Source organism: Styela clava, chromosome 13 (assembly GCF_964204865.1).
Source record: "Styela clava chromosome 13, kaStyClav1.hap1.2, whole genome shotgun sequence".
Taxonomy (NCBI): Eukaryota; Metazoa; Chordata; class Ascidiacea; order Stolidobranchia; family Styelidae; genus Styela; species Styela clava.
Window position 1 is genome coordinate 10,913,861 of NC_135262.1, and position 10,332 is coordinate 10,924,192.

Here is a 10,332-nt window from a genome sequence, read left to right on the forward strand (position 1 = left end):
ATAAATTTATTTGCTCTGATTGATTCTGACCGTCTTGTTTCATTCCGTTTCGAAATGGCAGAGCTAGTCTACAGTTAAAGTGATAATCACCAAAAGAAATGCAGTTAGAGGCCACCAGGAAACTTCATACATGGGTGGTGAGCATGGTCAGTTTTACTTTGCAACTTTATGCATGGATGAGCATAGTCAGTCTACCTTGTAACTTCGATTGACAGTTTTGCAGTTTTGTCGGTTTTACTTTGTAACTTCATGCATGGGTGACCGTAGTCAGTTTCACTTTGTAACCTCATGCGTGAGTGAGCGTCAGTTTTACTTTGTAACTTCAGGCGTGAGCGAGCGTAGTCAGTTTTACTTTGTAACTTTATGCATGGGTGAGCGTAGTCAGTTTTACTTTGTAGCTTCATGCGTGGGTGAGCGTAGTCAGCTTTACTTGGTAACATCATACATGAGTGAGCATAGTTGCATGAGTGAGCAAGTCAGTTTTACTTTGTAGCTTCATGCGTGGGTGAGCGTAGTTAGCTTTACTTGGTAACATCATACATGAGTGAGCATAGTCGCATGAGTGAGCAAGTCAGTTTTACTTTGTAACTTCATGCATGGGTGAGCGTAGTCAGTTTTACTTTGTAGCTTCATGCGTGGGTGAGCGTAGTCAGCTTTACTTGGTAACATCATACATGAGTGAGCATAGTCGCATGAGTGAGCAAGTCAGTTTTACTTTGTAACTTCATGCATGGGTGAGCATATTCAGTTTTGTTTTGTAACTTCATGCATGGGTGAACGTAATCAGTTTTACTTTGTAACATCATACATGAGTGAGCATAGTCGCATGAGTGAGCAAATCAGTTTTACTTTGTAACGTCATGCGGTAAGCGTAGTCAGTTGTACTTTGTAACTCCATGCATGGGTGAGCGTAGACAGCTTTACTGTGTAACGTCATGCGGTAAGCGTAGTCAGCTGTACTTTGTAACTCCATGCATGAGTGAGCATAGTCAGTTTTACTGTGTAACGTCATGCATTGGTAAGCGTAGTCAGTTGTACTTTGTTTCTCCATGCATGGGTGAGCGTAGTCAGTTTTACTATGTAACGTCATGCATGGGTAAGCGTAGTCAGTTGTACTTTGTAACTCTATGCATGGGTGAGCGTAGTCAGCTTTACTTTGTAACGTCATGCATGAGTGAGCATAATCAGTTTTACTTTGTAACTCCGTGCGTGGGTGAGCGTAATCAGTTTTACTTTGTAACATCATGCATGAGTGAGCGTAGTTGGTTTTACTTTGGAACGTCATCCATGCATGCATGAGTGAGCATAATCAGTTTTGTTTTGTGACGTCATGCATGGGTGAGCGTAGTCAGTTTTACTTTGTAACGTCATGAATGGGTGAGCTTAGTCAGTTTGACTTTTTAATTTTATGCATGGGTGAGTGTAGTCAGTTTCACTTTGTAACGTCCTGCATGAGTGACCGTAGTCAGTTCACATTTGTAAGGTTATGCATGAGTGAGCATAGTCAGTTTTACTTCGTAACGTCATGCATGAGTGGGCGTAGTCAGTTTTACTTTGTAATGTTATGCATGAATACACGTATTCACTTTGTAAGGTCATGCACAGAGAATTTTCCTTCCAGGTTCACTTTGGTCAAGATCTTGCTATTTAAACCAAAAACGTGACAATTTATACCAGCCAATCCTTAGTTTCGTCACGCAGTTTTGTACATATATGTTAAGCTAATTCAACAGTGTGTCAATATGTTATGTATAATATAAGCGACTTAGTATTTATGATGAGGCTCTACAAGACGCCTATAACGTGTTGGGCGGTGACACTTCGGGCTATTAACTTCCTTTGATGTATCACCACTTTGAATATGTAAATGTGATGAATGAAACGACGAAATTGTGAAGTGATAAAACAAAATGATTCCGGTATCGTAGATATAGACGTGTAAATAATTCTTGCAATGTAGATGTCCAGTTAAATATATGGTAATGTTGAGGGTTGCTAAGATTTAAGGCAAACCCAACAGGCAGGTTATTAACATACTTTATTCAAAAATATGCAAACAATAGCAACATTAAACAAGAGAACTGTGCTCAAATATATGGACACGTTAACCAGAGCGAAGCAGTATTGCGTAGAAATAATTTACAGAATCAAACCGGAAAGCCAGTGTTCCCATGGATAAAATAATACAGCGAAATTTTAGACGAAATATCAGATTTCATGCGAAATTTAAAAATAAATAAAGGTAATAGCCTTCTGGCAAAAAAATCAATCTTGACTCACTGAAAATTTCAAAGCAATTGGTCCAGTATTCGAAGAGAAAAGCGATTTTTTAAAAATGATGGAGACAAATAGTAACAATAACAACATAATATTGAAACGATCGTTATGTCGACTAAACGTGTCCAATTATACAAAACAAATCAAACCTCATCATTTAACTTGAAAAGAAAAACAAGCAAACATATCCGCTCAATGCGGCAAGTAAATTAGCACTACTCAACGGCAAACTTTTAACACTAAATAAATAGTAAACAGCCGACTGGCAATGATTCGAAATAATAAATAAACAAGAATAAGAGAAAAGCCTGATGAGGGGTTTTGTTTACGCCGACATGCCTATTCCTGCCCACGGACAGATGGTGAAATTGTTTTAAAAAGGAAGTAATTTGTAAGCGGTCAACCATATAAGAAAGCTCAATGACCGATATCTCCTAAAATAAACACGGTCAAACAAATAAAACAAAGAAACTTTGTCTATAACATGTTACGTCGAGATGCTAATCAATTAATTTAAGTCTCTGTTTAATTAAGATAGGTATTTAACCCGATGTCAGTCATTCAAAACTTGCACAAGGTTTTAAAATGCCAGCTCAAGCCCCATAAACGGCGCTCCAGAAGTGTGTGTACAAATATGGAGGTAACTAATTTTGTTGGCCCACTTTACATCAAGGACTGAAACCTACTACAGTAAGGAGTATATTTATTTACTTGGCCAACACAGGCAGTCCGATTTCAAAATATAACAAAAATAAGGAAAATCTGAGTAAAGTTATGAGTAAAGTTACCCAAACTCAGTTCACATACTACGGGAATATTTATCCTATAAACTTATGGCAATGTGTAGAAATATGAACCAGCTTGCAATATAATTTACAAATACCAGAATAATAATGAACGTGAAAGACTAACATTTTTCCACCCATGTTTGTTTTTTCCCTAGACGTGGGCTTTGTCACAATATTCAAACATAGGTGAAGCAAGTATTTGCCTGAAGCAGCGGGTTAAGATTTTTTGCAATCTTGTAATTTTCATGGCATACGACGCATCTGTTATTGAAGCTGACGTTTGCTATATGTGCCCAAATTGTGCGGTACTCTCCCCCCGTGTCTATTTGATACAGCAAACAGGAGATTTTAATACAACGATGACTTGTAATATCTTGTCACAATGGAATTGTTTGTCGGTCAATGGTACAGAACAGTCACTCTAAACTGCATGGTCAGCGAGAGTCACTTTGCTGTCACCGATTTTGACAGACCGATCTTGATGGGCGACGTACCAACAGTTGAAAGGGTGGATTGGTCTTCTTGTAGAAGAGCTTTTCTTACTTGAAATTTTTTTAATTACTGTGACGTTTCCAGTTGGTTTTGATGAATTTGGCAGTTTTGTTGAGCTGGGCAATTTTTGCTGCCCAAACATACTTCTATAAAAATGCAATGCACGATCTGCATTGCGCTGATAACAATATTGCCATATCATCTCTATTGTACATATTGAATTATGTCCAGGTACGTTTTAATAATACTCCTACACCCCCCTCTTTGAAGTCCCAGATGAGCGATTTCATAAAAAATACAAAAAGGGTAGGATTTGGGTCAAGTACATGCTCCCTTGGCCCAAATAGAAATAGCTACTCTGACTTTAAGTTTACTGGTGACGCGGTTTATTAGTTTTCTATATTCAACTTATTATTTAGTATACTTGCGTGATTAACATACAGATCTTCCGTACAACGGAAATTTTTATATTAATTTATGGCATCATATTACAATTACATGAACATCTTTGTTATGACGTCTAAATTAATTTCCTTTAGAAAACCATATGACGTCACTAGGATTTTTCACATTGTTGGAAATACATGATACTAATTACATTAACTGGCTTAACTTATTTCCAACTATCCATAATCAAATGAATTTTGGTAACACCTAGTAAATTGTGAGCTATTTTGGACGAATCCCACTCGAAAAAATACATTACCTGAAAATCAGAAGTTGAACGCTGCACAGTTGAAATTCAGATTAAAATCTATTCTAACGAAATGTTGCATATTTGAAAGCTCTGTTACTTTTCAGCGGCTGTATTCTTAATTAACAAATGGGATACAACTTGTTATTGAAACTCGTGGAAATGTAGGAATTAGGACAACTTTCTATACCGCAAGTCTAAGTCGCTCATGCCGATACCAAGTTATTTTGTTTTTCACTTTCATTCCCTTTGTTCTCAAGTTTGAATTACATGATTAAGCAAACTCACGGTCATCAGAACACGAAACCTTACATTCGATGGAAAAGGAAAAATTTATTGCCTTTCTAGACCGTGCTATTTCATTTATATCTGCGGGAACTTGAGTTTTCATAACCGCCGATTCTGCTTCCCGTTCCCGAAATGGTAACTATATTTGATTAAAAAATGGTTAATTAATCAGGTGAAGGTTCGATTTAAAACAAGGGCTTGTTTTGAATCAATTTGCTTTATTGAAATACCCCTTGCATAGCCGTGAAACCGCATAAGCTGCCGGAATTATATTTTTGAAAATGTAAGTAAAAATTCTTGTATTGTATCTTTGTAAGTTTGTATCTATACCAAAGTCATACGATTTTAACAGGAATATTTATCCGAGATACCAGAGAGACGTTTCGAGTAAGAAAAATCATAAAACTTATTTAATCAAGGGCAGCCATCGGCAAAACGAGTGCGGTATGATAATGAAGAATATACTTACATCGGCGGCAACCTGATTTATTAAACGACGAGACAGGCTATGCTAATTGCAAGACCCCTCTGATGCAATGGTGTCAAAAAAAACTAATCTGTTATGACCCCATAATAAGGATTTCGAGTTTCTGTATCGACTTTTTTCTCATAAAATAAAGGAATTATTACGGTTAAAATTGTTCGGTTAATTTATGCTTATTTATGTTGTTGAGGTTATACAAAATTATACAACCTCATTTATTTGGTCGTATTTCAATTTTGGTTCTCGTCAAAGGGTCGTTCTCGTAATGTCTTATCTGTTGCGTCTCTTTGCGCCAACCACGTTTGTGGACGCCTTGAACTCAAGCTTGAGAAGGCATGTGTGGGCCATCATCGATAGTTGTGGCGTTTCAAAGGATTTATTGTGAACGGTAAGCGCTTGGCATGTTTTCACGTCCATTTTTTCTGAACCTATTCAATACAAAAAAAAGGGACTCCCGAAGTATGTGAACCACGATGGCGGACAACAGAACGTAGTATGTGTACCAGGTTGGGGTAAGCCATAATTTCAGGTACAACTACTACGGAAGTCACTTGGCTAGTCGTCGAACCAAATAGAATAATAGTAATAGAACTAAAAAAGGGAAAATTGGAATAAAGTTACTCCCTAACCTGCTACACAGACTACGTTCTGGTGTCCGCAGCTGCAAAGTTGATATGGATCTGGTATGATAAGTAGTATTTGTTGTTTCACTATCGCTCCCAGTAGCAAAAAAGGAAAGCTTCCCATGTGCCAAGTTTTCGCTAAAATTCTTTCAAACCACGCAATGATACCCGCAAAGCCAACGACAAATATATTATCAAAAAGACACCAGCAAATTTCTCATTATTAACAGGATTGTATTATTTTGCACCGCCTACTTTTGGCGTAATTGCATTCTTTTGATTGTGTTTTTTGTTCATGATATTTTTGGTTAATTTTGAAGATCTGCTGGTCCGCGAAATTTGTTTTGGAATTTTACCGGTCCGCAAACTGAAAAAGGTTGAGAACCTCCGATATAGAGAACTTGCACGGGTCACGTGACTTTGTTTACTGGACGGCAAAAAAACAAAAACGTCCATTTGGCTCCTGTCAGTTGCAAGTCGGATTATACGTTTCCGTTTCGTTTGGCTGTTGAAAATGGTTATTTCGTATTTTTCCGTTGGCTGTACGTATAGTACTATAGACAACGAAATGGATCTTCAGTTATATTCCACTGTTTTCAAAAGATCCGGAACGTGGTGGAATGTGGATATCATCTATTGGCAGGACTGCTTGGTGTCAAGTCCAGAAGTCATCTCGCTTGTGTTTCACTGTTTGCAGACAGCACTTCGTTGGTGGTGAGTGATAATGTGCCGTTATCAATTTCTTTAAATATTCATAAGCTCCCTCATTTCAATGCAAAGCAGATGACAAACTACTGCTATTGGTAGGCCTAGGCGTAAGCCTACTTGCAGACTTGACTTGTGTAAGGAATTAATCATCAATTGCCATAAGGTATTGTTCCCCTAGTTAGCAGGAAATCTATTATTAAGTGTGAAAGGTTGAATAGATAACTGAAGTTCAACACCAGTGGTCACCCAAAAAAAAAAATAACCAGAGTTCAATTGAATTCGCCATCTAGGAATACGCACGCCACCGCATCTCTGATCACCCTGGTAGTTTCACAATCCCATGCGGGGATAGCTATGTGCGAGAGGATTGCAGCTCTCCTCTCACTGAGGGTGGTTCACACAACCGCTGATCGGTTACGAACATCTCCCACCATCCAAGTCCATGCTTCTGAAAACAAATAATTGGCTAACTAATCCCAACATAGAATGGTAATCGTACGAGAGACTGTGTTTCGCCATATGTTTAGTTGTTGCACCTGGTAAAAAAGATATGCTACCCGGAATGAAATTCATTTACGACTAGTGTTTGTGGTGGTACATGGACATAAATTTCACACCACTTGATTGTTAGATTTTATGAACAATTATTACAAAGCTAGTGCAGGATCATGATATCGAATGAATCTGTATCCATTATCTCACAGATATGGGTGCGACCATGTAATAGATGGATGGCAAAGTATAAGTTGCAACAAGACCACAGTGGCACATGACCTCAGCTTGCGTGACTTGATAATACATCCTCAGTATCCATTTATTAATGCTTATCGTAATGACAAAGTAACTTGTGATTACTGTGGATTGGTGGAGATAAAGTGTCCATTGTGCTTGAACGAAAGCAACTTCAATACGACCCTATTAATTTTTTTTTTGTTTTGATGGGTCTGGTAATAAAGGTTTCAGTCTAAAGTTGGACACCGATACTACAACCAAATACAGTTGCCGATGAAACTTAGCGAGGCGTAATATTCCGACTTTGTGATCTGAAAGAAAGTTCTGACGGGTAGCCGGCTAGTCGCAATCTTTTGTTTAAAGAATATTATGAGATATGATTAAGAGTCTGAACTTTTACTTGAGAGGGGTGTAACTCAAGCTGATTTGCAAATGGTAGGTCTAGTCGAAAGACACATTAAATGTTTATGCTAACAACTGCAAAGTGATATTGCAACGCATACAAGGAAACAGAATTTGTTGAAATGGTCCTGCCTTTTGCCTTTTTTTGAAATCCCCCTTTTTCTAACTATTCTTTTCCTCTCTGGGGATGGCGAAAATTCAAATATTGATGGGACATAAGCAGCTGATAATGGGTTATCTATCCTTTTTCCTGAAAAGAATTTAAACACTAATCATCATTTGACAGTGCCAAGTTTGTTTATCAGACCGGTAAAAGATTACCTACTAACTAACGAAACAATCAGACAACACCTTCTGACCAATAATGAAGAAGTCCTTCCAATCCAAAACGCAAATATGCCTACCAATGTCGGTAGTTTTTAGGATAGGATTTATCTGGTGAGGGAGGATTGCAAGGTGCAACATCGTACGATTATCATTCCATGTCGGGATTAGTTAGCCAGTTATTTTTTTCAGAAGCATGGACTTGATGGTGGGGGGCGGTCGTAATCGACCAGCGGTCGTGTGAACCACCCTCAGTGGGAAGAGAGCTGCAACCCTCTACGCCTAGCCCAGGCCTACCAATAACAGTAGTTTGTCATCTGCTTTCCATTGAAATGAGGGAGCTTATAGTATTTACAGAAATTGATAACGGCACATTATCACTCACCATCAACGAAGTGCTGTCCGCAAACAGTGAAACACAAGCGAGATGACTTCTGGACTTGACACCAAGCAGTCCTGCCAATAGATGATATCCACATTGCGCGACATTCCGGATCTTTTGAAAACAGTGGAATATAACAGAAGATCCATTTCGTTGTCTATAGTACTATACGTACAGCCAACGGAATAATACGAAATAACCTTTTTCAACAGCCAAACAAAATGGAAACGTATAATCCGACTTGCAACAGACTGGAGCCAAATGGACGTTTTTGTTTTTTTTGTCGTCCAGTAGACAAAGTAACGTGACCCGTGCAAGTTCTCTATAAGTTGAGTGAAAAAGCGGGTGTGAAGTAGAGATGTACCGATACCACTTTTGTCGCCGATACCGATACCGATCCGATGCCAGCTAAAAAAGCCTATACCGATACGCCGATATTCGGAAACGACCGATATTCCGATACCGATATTCCGATACTATGTAATTATTACCTCAATTGTGCAGGGTAGACGGTTTAAAACAATAGTCGTTGAGCATTTTTAATAGTGCACATTATTTCGGATCAAAAAAGAGAAATGTCACATAATAAGAAGTAGATGTTTGGGATCCAAATGCGTTAATTGATTCAGATGCATTGAGCACTGGCGCTAGTAATCTCGGTGCTTTATTAGAAAACTAGTAGGATTTGGCTACTGTTGGTGGTGAAAAAAAATGTTTAGCCTACTTATCGTATGAAACTGATACATTGAGTAACGTGCGTAGGCTTTTGTGCCAATATAACGTCGTATTTTAAATTTTACACATCGGAACATCCACTAATATTCGATTGATATGATTCTCCATAATTACCATGTAATATTAAAAATTTTAATATAAAAATTCGGTAGCGAAAATACCCAAATTGATTGACCCAGTTAGACTGATAAAGGGCTTAAAATAGGTCAGCGGGTGTGGGAACAGAACGTGCAATGGCTCATAGATCATGATCTATCCAAACAAAAAATAATTTTCAAGATTAGTATTCTAACCTATTTTTTTAAAACATTCTGAATGATATTTAGAAGCTAAATATATATATCGGAAATATCGGTCTAAATTTAGCCGATACCGATACACTCCGGATACCGAAAAATTGGCAGATATCGCCGATACAGGTACATCGCTACATCTCTAGTGTGAAGGCCAAATACTAATAAAGAAAATAATGCATTTTTTTAGACACGGAAGATGGCATTATGCCTCAAAAACGTTGGTAGCTTGAGTCAATCTTCAAAATCGGATAAGGGCGTTTGTCCATTGTTTCGTAGAAATAGAGATACCATATGACTCAGCGACATATTGAGATTGTCTAGAAAATACGTAATGGCTATGAGATGACACCCAAGATAACAACCAATTTTCTCAATTCACTGTGTATCCATTGTGTTGTTTTGCGTGCTTTTTTGTTTAGGGTAAATAAAAATAAACTTATATTTATAAGCAAAAAATTTTAAGCAAATATTCTTTGCCACAAACAGTACTTGAAATTCAAACATGCCTTGATATTATATTTATTTAAGTACACTTATCTTCTTATTTCCACTCATTAGTAAAACTGAGTTACATTTTATTAGTCAATTATGAATGAAGATGTCGTTCACGCAAATATTAACTTAAACCTTCTAGGTTTGTCATAAATAGCTAAGATATCTCGTGATCACAAGCAGAAAGCATCGCAAAACGCTATCATCGAAAAGTACGTGCACCCAGCGTACGATATATGTGGCAATATGTGTTCTCGATGTATTGTATTGAAAAAACTTATGTGTGACAGTCATTGAAAGATCCAATAAAACGTGTATCTACTATCTACGCGAAGCTACACGCGGCTGTTTTATGAGCTGCTTAAACGTGTAAACTTGTATATCTGCTATAAACTACAGATCTTTTTGTATAATTAGTACGCTGGGTAATGGTCCCATAATATACAACTGTTTCAGAGGACCTTCGTCGAACCCATGGAAAAGCTTTATCGAACCCCAGGGGTTCGATCAAACCCAAGTTAAGAAACACTGGTCTAATCTCTGGTTTACTGTTACTAAATTTATAGAACATCTCAGGTTGAACTGATGCGGCATTAATTACCTTTACAGATTGAA